This window comes from Narcine bancroftii, chromosome 5 (assembly GCF_036971445.1).
Source record: "Narcine bancroftii isolate sNarBan1 chromosome 5, sNarBan1.hap1, whole genome shotgun sequence".
NCBI lineage: Eukaryota > Metazoa > Chordata > Chondrichthyes > Torpediniformes > Narcinidae > Narcine > Narcine bancroftii.
Genome location: NC_091473.1, coordinates 207022712 through 207036732, shown reverse-complemented (window position 1 = coordinate 207036732; position 14021 = coordinate 207022712). Strand labels below are relative to the sequence as shown.

The 14021-nt window shown below is 39.2% G+C and overlaps 1 protein-coding gene, 1 long non-coding RNA gene and 1 pseudogene across 2 annotated transcripts in view; all 3 read right to left on the bottom strand.

The window, feature by feature from the left end:
- LOC138764641 (M1-specific T cell receptor alpha chain-like) overlaps window positions 1-14021 on the bottom strand; it is an 814651-nt gene that overhangs the window by 98460 nt on the left and 702170 nt on the right. The gene's annotated exons all lie outside the window — the stretch shown is intronic.
- The window catches only part of LOC138764640 (uncharacterized), a 14057-nt gene continuing 6636 nt past the window's right edge, over window positions 6601-14021 (bottom strand). The window contains exons 2-4 of the long non-coding RNA XR_011358235.1: window positions 9283-9484; window positions 7330-7365; window positions 6601-6764 (exon numbers count right to left, since the gene is read on the bottom strand). This is a non-coding gene — a long non-coding RNA (uncharacterized lncRNA). The remainder of the gene's footprint in view (window positions 6765-7329; window positions 7366-9282; window positions 9485-14021) is intronic.
- LOC138765568 (U2 spliceosomal RNA) lies at window positions 11084-11253 on the bottom strand (annotated as a pseudogene).

Here is a 14021-nt window from a genome sequence, read left to right as displayed (position 1 = left end):
GTTGGTTTGCCAGAAGGTTTAGAAGAACAAGACCCTCTTCGTTTCTTTAAAGACGGGATTCCACAAATATTAGGGCAAGAATTTTTCTCTGGGGGATTTTCACTGGAAAGAGCCCATAGAGCTTTAAGAAGAATACCCTCAGCTGGTCAACCCCCGAGACCGGTAATAATTCGATGTCTGAGTTATTTGGATAGAGAAGCAATAATTCGACTTGCATTACAAAATGCAAGACAACGACAAACCCCATTATTGATTCAGAATAGTAGAGTCTTTTTTTTATCCTGATCTGAGTCAAGATGTCATTCAACGTCGACGTCAATTTAATCCAGTTAAAGAAGTTTTGTGGCGTAAAGGTTATGTCTATTTTTTGTTACCCTACAGTGTTGATGGTCTTTTACGTAGACTATCAATTTCGGTTTTTTGAAACTGATTGTGAAGCAATGATTTTTGTTGACTCAGTGCCCAATATAAGAGGATAAAGCCGGAGCTCCCCATTGTCTTCTAAGGAAAAAATTGGTAGTTCTGGAAACGGTAGAAATGGGAAAAATGTGAATGGAAAGAATCCACCTCCTTCCGAAATGGGATCTTCGAGACTGGAGTCTTTTGGATGAAAAGAAGAATTTACTTATTTTAATTTTTCTTTTGTTATTATGATACTTGGATATTACTGATTGTTTGGCTGGGGAGGGGGAGATTTGCACTAAGTTCTTTACTAGTTATCAGCCACTGGTGGGTGATCCACACCCACTTTTCGTTTAGGGGATTACTACCTTTTGGTAGTTTTTTTTGGGGGTGGAATTTTTTTAAATTGTTTTTTTATTTTTTATTTTTTCTTAGTTTTTAATTTGTTATTTTTTTTATTGGAGGGCCTACATATGTTGATTTGAGTTTTTATATAAAGATATTATTGCTATTTAGTTATAATAGTAGTTATGTCGAAGTTGAGGTTTATTACTTTTAATGTTCGAGGATTAAATAGTACGATTAAACGTAAGTGAGTCTTGGCATATATTAAGAAAATTAAAATTGATATTGCCTTTTTATAAGAAACACATTTGAATGTGAAGGAAAGTTATTGGTTTGACTCCGTTGTATAATTATCAACTTATTTATTTTTCAATACATAATCAAAATTTATTGCATTGGAGAATTAAAGGTGTGGAAAATTTGGGAGATTGTTTTAAAGAGGGTAAGTTTTTATCTTTTAATCAGATGAGGAAAAATTGTGGTATTGATAAGAATTCTTTATTTCTTTATTATCAAATTCGATCTTAGGTAAAATGTATGTTTGGTAGAGATATGATTTTACCTAAAATGACTAAATTTGAGATTTCCCTTATGAAGGTACTAGCGAAGGGTTATATTTCATTTATGTATGAAATATTACAGGATGGTATGGATAAAAAGGGTTGGGATAGATCTAAAATTAAATGGGAAGCGGATATTGGTTTTACTTTTTCTGAAGAGGATTGGTTAGATATTTGTTATGATAGTGTAACTAGATTGATAAATGCACGTTATATAATGATTAATCACAATTTTTTACATCAATTATATTTGACATCTGAAAAATTAAAAAAATATTGTTTTAATGAATTAGATTTGTGTTTTAGATGTGGTGATACAGTTGCAATTTTTTATGCTGTTTGGTCATGTATACATATACAATCTTTTTGGATGAAAATTCAATCGTTTTTAGAAAATCTGTATAAGATTAAAATAGTTTTAGATCCAACAGTATTTTTATTGCGTAGTTTGAAACATCTGAAAGGCTTGGGATTAGATAAGTTTCACCTTACTTTTGTATATTTAGCTTTATCCGTAGCAAAAAAATGTATTGCTAGTACGTGGAAAGATACAAATATGATTGATATTAATAGATGGCATAATGAGATGAAATATTGTTTAATAATGGAAAAATTTACGTATGTTTCGCATGATAATTATAATCTTTTTATTAATAAGTGGTTGTTATACTCGGAATATTTACATTTCAATTTATATTGATTAGATTTTAATATGTATATTTATTTTTTTTAACATTCTTTCTTTTTTCTTTTTTTATGGCTCTCCTTAGGAGAGTTGACTAAAGGGGTGGGGGATATTTTCTTTTCTTTTTTTATATATATAAAAAGATCTTCATGTTCATGTTTAATTGCTGTACATATCATATATTATTTGTTTTTGAACAAATAAATAAAGTTAAAAAAATTCACGGATATAGATTAATGCGCAAAAGAGCCGCAATAGCAATTGAGAAAAGTTTCTTTTGATCGGAAGCTACTGGACGGAAAATGCTGGATGGGAGGGATTTTTGAAAAGGACATCTGAAGATAGAGAGATTTGCAAGTTGTGGTCGACGGAACATGGAAATGTCTAACTGGACATGTATTTCAAAGAGCCCCCACCACCTCGAGAGACAGGTAGTTATTTCTTGTTCGATCATGTGACAACAAGAATGATGCAGAGCTAAACCTGCATTATAACGCAAGGTCTTACTATTGAAATCTGTCATTTTTACTCTTCCTGTACACATTGCTATACTTTTTTCTCCACGCCACTCAAAATTCTTAATTATTCTGGATTTTTAATGTCGCTGTGCCCCAAGGAAATCATTAGTCGCTCTGATGACTGCTGAAACCATGGATGACTGCGGAGGTGCGCGTGCTGCTGAGAAACCTTGCTGCAGACTTCAGAGGGGACAACATGGTAGCAACTAGTTATTTCACGAGCCAAGCTGTCTAAGACCATCAGGGATGGAATGCGTGCACATGCTCAGCGCATTCATAGTCACTTCCTGGGCAGCAAGGACCCGTGACATTTGTGGAAGGGCACACGTTTTCAAGAACCACAAGGTACACCATCTGCCTGTGCTAGTACGGCCTCCCTCTCAGATCACCTGAAATACTTCTACGAGCGATTTGAGACGAAAAACCATGTGGAGGCTAAGAAGACCACCTTTACTCCAAATGATCAGGTGCTGTGTCTTTCAGTGGCCGATGTGAAGAGAAAGTTAGGCAAGGTCAACCCACGAAAATCTGCTTGATCGGATAACATTCCCGGTAGAGTGCTCATGGATGTGCAGTTCAGCTAGCAGATGCTCTCACCGACATCTTTAACATCTCTCTGAGAAGCCTTGTGGTCCCAAGATGTTTCAAAGCCACCACCGTTGTTCCTGTGCCGAAGAGGCCGTCTGTGTCCTGTCTCAATAATTACTGCCCTGATTCACTCACGTCCATCATCATGAAGTGCTTCGAGAGGCTCATCAAGCTCATCAAGCTCCTGCTGCCACCTTTTCTGGACCCCTTCAGTTCGCATACAGATCCAACCGCTCTACCGACGATGCCAACGTCACTACCCCTCACCCACCTGGAGAATAAGGACTAGTATGTTTTAATGCTGTCTATCGACTTCATTTCGGCATTCATCACAATCACATCGCAGTGCCCCATAAGGACGTTGAGCCTGCTGTGTCTAAACACCTCTAAAATTTGATTCTTTACTTCCTGTCGGGGAGATCTCAAGCAGCCCGGATAACATCACTTCCAAGACGATCCGACTGAGCATGTCCCCCACCCAGGGATGCACGCTTAGTCCACAGTTCTTCACTTTGCTGACCCAATATTGCAGCCAAACAGAGCTCGAACCACATCATGAAGTTGATGGTCGACACTACCGTGGTGGCCCTTATTGGTAAGATTGAGGAGTCAGCAGGGAGAGGTAATGGACTGGTGCCGTGCACCAACCTGGATCTGAATGGTAATAAAACAAATGAAATGGTTATCGACTTCAGGAGCGCCCGGGGGCACCACGCCCTGCTGAAAATCGATAGTTTGGCCATTCAGGTCGTCAAGAATATCAAGTTCCTTGGGGCGCATTTGGAGGAAAATCTCACCTGGTCCCTTAACACCAGTTATAAAGTCAAGAAAGCCCAGCAGCGCCTCTTATTCCTGAGAAGGCTGAGGAAAGTTCTCCCACCCTTAATTCTCACTACATTCTATAGAGGATTTAATGTAACCATCCTGTGCAACTACATCAGCGCCTGGCTTAGAAGCTGTAGCACCTCGGACCTAAAGGTCCTGCAGAGGATAGTGAAGTCATGAGAAAAGACCATGGCGTCTCTTTGCCTCCAATGAAGGAAATCTACAACACGCAATGCAGGTGAAAGACAATAGACATTGTGAAGGACTCCACACAGCCCTCATGTAAAATTTTCTCCCTTCTGCCATCTAGTAGAAGGAACCATAGCACTCAAGTCCTGACATAGAGATTGGGTGACAGTTTATTTCTCATAAGCCACAAGGCTCCTGAATTCCCAGAACATTTGTAGTTAGTATACCGTGGACTTTTATTACTGTATACATCTAAATATTTTAGTATTTCAATGTGTTTAACCTATTCTAACTGATATTTATGTTAATATGCTCTGTGGTCCAGGGTAACCGCTATCTAGTCTTTATCATGAGAACATGAGAAAGAAATTAAAAAGGCATGAAGATGCTTTGGCTGACAGAGTAAAAATAAATCCAAAGGGTTTCTATAAGTACATTAAAAGTAAACGATTAGTGAGAGATAAAATTGGACCCCTTGTAGATAGTGAGGGTAGGCTGAGTGAGAAGTCTGAGGAAATGGGGGAAATTTTGAATGAGTGTACTGGATTAATAATTATTCATGCGGATTGGCGGGTAGCTAATGAGTGGCCACTATCAAAAGAGAGGAAAAATACCGATTTTGATTTCTTTGCCTCGGTATTCACTAGGGAAAAAATGTTGAACCAGTTGAAGTAAAGAAAAATAGTGGGGAGGTCATGAAGCATATAAGGATAACCGAGGAGGTAGTGATGGCTGTGTTAAAAAAAGATAAAGGTGGATAAATCTCCAGGACCGGACAAAATATTCCCTAGGACACTCAAGGAGCCTAGTGGACAGTTAGTGGGGCCATTAACAGAGATATTTAGGATGTCACTGGCCACGGGGGTGGTACCAAAGGATTGGAGGGTGGCGCATATGATTCCTCTGTTTAAGAAAGGGTCCAAATGCAAACCTTGGAATTATAGGCCTGTAAGTCTGACGTCTGTGGTGGGCAAGTTGATGGAAAGTGTACTGAGGGATGCTATTTACAAATTTTTGGAGGTACAGTGATTGATAGGGAGTAATCAGCATGGTTTTGTCAGGGGTAGATCATGCTTGACAAACCTGATTGAGTTCTTCGAGGGGGTTATAAAAAATGTTGATGAAGGGAAAGCTGTGGATGTTGTCTATTTGGCCTTTAGTAAAGCTTTTGACAAAGTTCCCCACAGGAGGTTAGGAAAAAAGGTGGAGGCATTAGGTATAAATAAAGAGGTAGAGAAATGGATTCAGCAGTGGTTGGATGGAAGGTGTCAGAGAGTAGTGGTAGAAAATTGTTTGTCCAATTGGAGGCCGGTGACTAGTGGAGTTCCTCAGGGTTCGGTCCTGGGTCCACTATTATTTGTTATATATATTAACGATTTGGATGTAGGGGTAGAGAATTGGATAAGCAAGTTTGCAGATGACACAAAGATTGGTAATGTTGTGGACAGTGAGGTAGATTACCGTAGATTAAAAGGTGATTTAGGAAGGCTGGAGGTGTGGGCTGAGAAATGGCTGATGGAATTTAATACAGATAAGTGTGAGGTGCTACATTTTGGAAAGGCAAATTTAAATAGGTCATATACATTGAATGGTAGACAATTGAGGAGTGCAGAGCAACAAAGGGATTTAGGAGTTATGGTAAATAGTACCCTCAAGGCTGATACTCAGGTAGATGGTGTGGTGAAGAAGGCATTTGGAATGCTGGCCTTCATAAATCGGAGTATTGAATTCAAGAGTGGGGAGGTTATGATGAAATTGTACAAGGCATTGGTGAGGCCAAATTTGGAGTACTGTGTGCAGTTTTGGTCACCAAATTATAGGAAAGATATAAACAAAATAGAGAGAGTGCAGAGAAGGTTCACGAGAATGTTGACAGGATTTCAGGGTCTGAGTTACAGGGAAAGATTGTGCAGACTGGGGCTTTTTCTCTGGAGCGTAGAAGATTGAGAGGGGACTTGATAGAGGTGTTTAAAGTTTTAAAAGGGACAGACAGAGTAAATGTGGATAAGCTTTTTCAATTAAGAAAGGGGGAGATTCAAACTAGAGGACATGGTTTAAGATTGAAGGGGGAAAATTATAAGGGGAACATGAGGGGAAATTTCTTTATGCAGAGGGTGGTGGGGATGTGGAATGAGCTTCCAGCAGACGTGGTCGAGGTGGGATCATTGGTTACATTTAAGGAAAGACTGGATTGTTACTTGGATAGGAGGGGACTAGAGGGGTATGGACCGGGTGCTGGTCAGTGGGTCTAGGAGGGTGGGGATTTGCTAAGGCATGGACTAGTAGGGCCGAACTGGCCTGTTCTGTGCTGTAAGTGGTTATATGGTAAAAAAAAAGGTGACATGACTTGACTTGACTTGAAAATATCAATGACCTGCCAGAGATCAATGAGGAAAATTGAAACAGCAGACCCAGACAATTGAATCTCATCTAATGTGCATAAACAGAGAGGTGAATATGTAAATTTAAAGAAACTGGAACTTTGGTCGTTCACTTCAACGTGAAATGCATTTTAATAACACGGGAAATCCAATAGGTGGCGTTCACATTTCAAATACCAAGACCACGACGAAGCGATCAGCACAGCTGGCCAGGAAAATGTTGTTTACGGCCTATGGATATCGCAAAGCCAGTTGAGTTTCTCCAGCATCTCTGTGTTTTGAGAAAACTTGTGTCAACCAGTTTAGTGCGACCAAATGATGACGACACAGAACGACAGTCGACATTCTATTCTTTATCCGAGTGCTAACTCTTGAGTCCAATCGCATTCTCCGTAATTCCCAAAAATTGTTCTCCCCTCACTCATCAACTACTCTTTCTGGTTCTTTTATTACCATTAACCTACACTCGGTGGTAATTTAGAGTGGAGATTAGACAACCAAAATGACAGAAAGAAATTAAAAATAAAACACCGGAGGACCCAGCCATCATTGTACATCGAACCTGCTTGTCTGAGCTGCAACACAACAGTGGAATTAATTACTGTTGTGCAAATACCTGCTAAGGAATTACCAAGGAACATAAGATTTTTAAACAGAGTTTTGAGAAATAGTACAGAGAGATAATGAGTGTACTGGATTAATAATTATTCATGCGGATTGGCGGGTAGCCAATGAGTGGCCACTATCAAAAGAGAGGAAAAATACCGACTGATCTACTAGCCTGACGTTAATGATCGGGATAACATAGAACGAAACAGAACAGCAAAGAAACATACCCTTTGGTCCAAGTTTCTGTTCTTCTGTTCTGAACACTATTCCCAACGAAAACAAACAAAAAAGGGTTGATTGCACATGATACAAATCTTTCTATTTCTATTTATCTCGAGGTCTCAACATCGTTACAATTGTATCTGCTTCTATCAGCGCCCCTGGCAGTTGGTTGCACAAACCTACATCTCTCTATGTAAAAAGGTTCCATGCACAATTTCTTTGAAAATCACAGTCGCCCATCTTACACGCATGTTGTCTACTAGATGACACATTTTTATATACTGGGAAATATTTCTGTCTATCGATCAAATCAATGCGTTTCATAGTTATATTAATTTCCTTCAAGTCAAACCCCAGCCTCCGACGTTCCAGGAAAACAAAACAAGGTTTATCCAATCTATTCCCAGTGGTCAGACCCTCTAACACAGGTAAATTCCTCTGGACTTGTTCCAAAGTGGACATATCTTGCATGTAATGGGGTGGGTAAAAGTGGCCACAATGGTGCATGAGCGGCATAATAAAAGTTTTATGTCGCTGAAAGATGCATTTCTTACTTTTATACTCAATGTCCATGTGTGGACGGTAAGAGAATGTACCTGCTTTGACACCATGTCTCCTTCCGTGGCTGCTTTCAATATCTATCGTTTTGAGCCCCCAGATCTCTCAGTGCATGAATGCTTTTAAGAGCCTCGCCATTAAATGCATTCATCCCCCTCACAGTTAACTTCCCAAAATAAATGGCTCACACTTGATCGGATAAAATTCCATCTGCCATATCGCTGCTCAAATCTGTAACTGGTCTATAACCTGGTTCATTCTTTGGTAGCTATCGACACAACTCCACCAATCATAAATCACCTGGATTCTTAACATGACGAGTATCTACTTATTCATCCCAATGAACAAACAATAGTACTCCCAACTCTGATCTCTGTGAAAAAATCAATGCCGACCAAGACTGCATTCTGTACAGGACCAATTTGTTTGTATTCAGTCCGTTTGAACCTGTTATATCCATACTTTTGTCTAAAGATTTTAAAATGTCATAACTGTACCGCTTTTATAGCTTCCTCTGGTAGTTAGTTTCATATACTGACTTACCTTCTGAGTGATCGTCTTAAATCTTCATTCAACCACTCCCTTTGACTACCCAGGGAAAAAAGGACGTGATCATTCACTTTATCAATGCCCTCATTATTTTATAAACTTATCCGGTCAACCCTCAGCATCCTATTCGCGATTACATAAACATCCACCTGCCCCTGCAACATTCATAGCCCTACCAAATTCCATGATGTCAAATGCAAAGGAGTCCCGAGGATAAAACTGTGGATATTTTATTGAGGGAACGAGACTTATGCAAGGCCCAAAGAACACAGAGAATATTGGATGCCTGGAATGCATTGCCAGGGGTAGTAGTGGAGGCTGATAAAATATGGACATTTAAAATATTCCTATATAGGCAGAGGGATGTAAAAACAATAGAGTGTTAGGTGTGTGTGTGGTAGAGAAGTGTTATATTGTTGTGAAGTAGTTTATATAGGTTAGCACATAATCGTGGACTGAAATCCTGTAATGTACTGTAAATGAATATAAAACAGCACCGGTCACCATACGCAAGTCAATATATCTCCCAGTTACGTTTTCTCCTCGTCTTATATTGTCCAGAAAGTTCTGCATCTATACTCTTAATTCACAGTGGATGCCATGCACATCTTCATTCTAGATCAACTAATCTCGATGAATCTTTTCAAATGCCGTACAAAATTTCATATAAAAACCATCCATCACCCTGTCCTCGTAATCCCTTCAAAATATCCATCAGAGTTGTGAAAATAACCTGTCTGTCTTGTATAGACCCACGTTGATAGTCTCTAGTCCTACCATGCTTTTCAAAACGTTCATTGCATGACTTTGTGGTGGAATACACAATGAAGCGTTTAATATATTATAAACACCTTGAAAACCATGATAAGATTAAGTCGAAATCGATCTGCATTCATGAAGTGGAACTCGCTTTTGAGTGATCTGCTGGAATCATTGAGGATGTAATGAAGATCGAATAGATGTGGTGCATTAGAAAGCAAACTGCGCGAGTTGATGATGAGGAAGAATGAATCTTTACCAGCCATGCTTAAAATCCAGGCATGAATATCGCAGCTGAAATACAAGATGGAAAACGCGGTTTTTTTATAACTTCAATACACAAAGCAAATAAAAAAGCAGAGTAGTTACTCAATGATGCGCAATGGGTGGCGTGAACGTACGTTGAGTGGTGTCATTCCAACAAACTTGCGCTGAACGTTAGTCAAACCAAGGAAATTGTTGTGGGCTTCAAGAGGAAGTTAGGTGAACACGACCCTGTCCTCATCAAGGGCCCAGAAGCAGAAAGGGTGATGAATGTCAAATTCATGGGTATCAACAACTCCGAGGATCTGTCATGGAGCTTCCACGACGAAGCATTCACGAAGGTGGCTCACCAGCAGCTACATTTTGTGAAGTGTTTGAGGCTATTCGGTATGTAACCGAACACTCTCGAAAGCTTCTACAGGTGTACTGTGGAGAGCCTTCTGGTAGATTGTATCACTGTCTGGTATAGAGATGCCAAATCCCAGGCCAAGAACAAAAACTCTAGAGGGTTTATAACTCGGCCTGCGACCTCCCAGCCACCAGACGTCACTCCATCAAGGACATCTACACGAGGTGGTGTCTTAAAAATAACCTCTATCCTCATGGAGCCCTACAACCGGGCCACGCCCTCTTCCCTCTCCTACCATCAGAAAAGGAACAGGAGCCTAAAACAAAAACATAATGGCCCACTGCCATTGGAGTCTTGAATAATAAATGAAGCAGAGACAATGGCTTACTTTTCCTGCATTAAAAAAAAAATATTGTTTAAATTATGATGCTGCCGCAAAACACCGAATTTAATGACTTGTTCATGACAATAAATTCAGACCCTGATTCCGGTATGCCTGCAAGTGAATGAAACACACACACATGCGCGCACACACACACACACACACACACACACACACACACACACACACACACACACACACACACACACACACACACACACACACACACACACACACACACACACACACACACACATCTGTGACATTCCCTGACCTGACCTGAAGTGCAAGATTGAAAGAGGAAAGGTTCAGAGATTGGTTGGAATGTGGAATGGGCTGCCATCTCGTGTGATGAATGCAGGCTCACTCTTGAGTTTTAAGAATAATTTCGATAGATACATAGATGTGAGAGGCCTGCAGCGCTTTGGAATGGGATCATGTCAATGGGACTAGCGAAATAATGATCAGCGCACATTACAAGTGTTCAATGTCCTTTCTCTTTATAAGGGCATTCTTTGGTTCTTTGGTTGGTCATGCATTGGCGTGCGAGACAACAGAAATAACCCAAATAATCCAGAAATAGTTGAAGTCAGAGTTAATATCGGAAAAAGCTAAATTGGCCACCTGGAAAAATGTGTTCCTGTTTCTCAGATAGAAATAGTGACAGTGAGTTAAAGGTCGACGCTGTCCATCATTTCACATGTGACTATCATTTATTTGAGTCAGAATTTTGAATTTCCTGCAAAGCAATATACTTGATGCTTTATGCTGTTCCAACCAGCAGTAAGCGAGCAGAAGCCTTAATCTTTATCGGCCTATACTGGCGCTGATTGTTCGCAACTCGATGTCACTTCCAGCCTTCGATGTTTTCCTCCCAGGTCAGCTATGATATTTTGATTTGTGTCAGACATTTCCTTTCTCTTTTCCCTTTAACTAAAGTAGATTATTGAGAGATTTCAATAAATCAGTATGCCAGTACTTTAGTTACAAATTGTATAGAACTTCAAATTATTAAACTGATGAGAACAGATACTACCCTTGATCTTAGCCAAAAGACCGAGAAGCGATGAACTTCAAATTATTCCCTTATAAAAAAAACCCTCATATTCCAATATTATGGCATATTCATTGTTGGTTATCTAAATGAACGAATCTCTTCTACTTATTATGGAAAATGAAATAAAAAAGAAGAAAAACCATTCTAATCCATCCACTCCCACTAATCACGGCCGCCAGCAAATAATATGAGAAGAATCGAGTCTCAGCTCCCTGAAATTGGACAGGAAACCCCCAGAGCATCCCCATCTACGTATTCACATTGTGATAATAGTCAATGAATGGGGCTCGTATTTTGCTATATTCAGTCTTGATCTCTTTAATATTATACCTAATTTTCTCCGAACACATGAAAGACATAATGTCCTTTATTCATTGCATATACATTGGTGCTATCCAATCTTTGCATTTCACCAAAATTGCTTGTCTGGCTATCAATGAAGTAAAAGCTACTATTATTTTTTGAATAAATTATAGGAAATATTTTCTACAGAATAGCCAAATTTGGCACTGTTGCAATTTAATCCTATAAATCTTCATTATAAATGGATTTCTGCTTTAGTCAAGCAAGAAAAAGTATAAATCACATATGATTCATATTCTGTATTGCATTATCTAAAAGTTATATAATTAATATAACTAATATGTAGACAATACATAATATGTAATATTTCTCTCTAACAAATTAATACAAATATTTTTTTAAAAAGAACTTCCAAAATGGACCCTAGCCCCTTTGATGACGATCCCTGAAATCCCCAATCGTAGCAGTGGACACAAGCACGAACGTGATCCCGGTAGAGAGGCAGGCAGTCACCCAAGCCCAAACTCTCGACTGCTCGTGAGGCATGAATGACCAACTTGATCGAGCCCAGAAACAACCCACCAGGAGATCCTCTTCACTGTATACTCAAAGATCAGGACCGTGGGACTGAAATTCAGCCAGAAATTGAAGATAATTTCCTTCAGGTATTGAAATTGAGGCCGCACCCTCTCACACTCCGTATTTACAGTACACGGTACACCGTCTTCTCCCAGCATGCAAACGACAGGTATGGGAGTCTGTAAACCGACTAAAACATCTGTAGCACGGTACAGTTCGATGCAAATCTTTCCATCCTAAGACTACAATTTTAGGGGAGAGAACTCCATTGTAAATTGGCCTCTACAGGTTCCGTCCTTTTGGAGCAGAACATTTTTGTATATTAAACCTGCATGTCCAATAACTTTCGAATTTCGAATTATACCATCGAACATTATAGTAAAGTAGTAGCCCACGACGTTTTGTCGACATATATAACATACTCTAAAAATCTATTTTTACTCCTCCCACGCATAACACTATATTTGTATTACATCCATCAGCCTGGCAATGCATTGCAGGCACCCACCATTCTATGATGTACCACCTAAACTTTCCTCCACTCACCTAAATTTGAAGTTTTTAATAAAAATATTTTTTATTAATTTGGTAGAGAGAAATATTACATATCATAAATTGTCTATATATTAGTTACATAATTTGTACATAATGCAATACAGAATATAAATCATAATTCATATATATTTATTTGCCATTGTCGCCCCAAGGAAAAACAACAATATGTGTTGGCTGCCACCTTATGTAAGCATTGAGCTCACTGCAAATTAACAAGTTTCCTGGGAGGATTGGATTCCTCCTCAGTTCTATAAAAAGTATAAAGATCTATGGATGCCTCTTTACATGGAGGTGGTGGACCAGGCTATGGAGATCCAAACCTTTCCAGAATCTTATTCGACAATAATTACTATGACAATACTAAAATACAGGTAAAGATCCACTTATGCCAACCTCTTATCGACCTACTTCCCTGTTGAATGCAGATTATAAAATACTGGCCAAAACCATGGAAAATTCATTGGCGAAATATTTGCCAAAGCTAGCAAATAAGGACCAAGCGGGCTTTGTTCAGAAAAGACAGATGATGGATAACATTGGAAGATTGTTGTGTATCATGCATCTGGCATAGAATAGGAATGAGAGGGGCTTAGCTGTGGCCCTGGATACAGAAAAGGCATTTGACAGATTGGAATACGAACATTTATTGAAAGTGTTGGGGAAATTGGGCCTTGCGCCAACTTTTATAAATTGGATAAAGGAGGACGCAAGACTAAAGTTTGACCAATAAACAATTGTTCACAGCCTTTCCATTGACAAGGTCGGGTAGACAGGGTGCCCACTATCTCCAGTTCTGTTTGTACTTGCCATGGAACCATTAGCTGAGGGATTTGTAAGGATCCAGACATTAAATGCTTTAGAGTAGGCCAGGAAGAACATAATATTAATTTATTTGTTGATGATGTTCTGCTATATCTGACAGACCCGGAAAATTCGTTGTGCAGGCTGAACTACACTCTGGAAGACTACGGGGACATATCCAGGTATAAGATCAACTTGGGAAAATGTGAAATTATACCACTTATGAAGGGGAATTACAGTAAAATATCAAAAGAATACTCAACTGAAGTGGCCAGAAAATGGGTAAAATATCTAGGAATTAAATAGATAATAACATGAATATTTTATACAGGTTAAATTACTCCCCCTCCCTCTTTCCTTGGAAAATTGAGGAAGATTTAAATAGATGGCTATCCCTGCCCATTACATTAGTGGGAAAGGTTAACTGTATCAAAATGAATGTGTTGCCAAGACTCAAGTATCTCTTTCAGACACAACCAATCCCTCTGTCCCGGGGATTCTTAAAAACATCACTGGCAAGAATGACGATATTCCCGTGGAG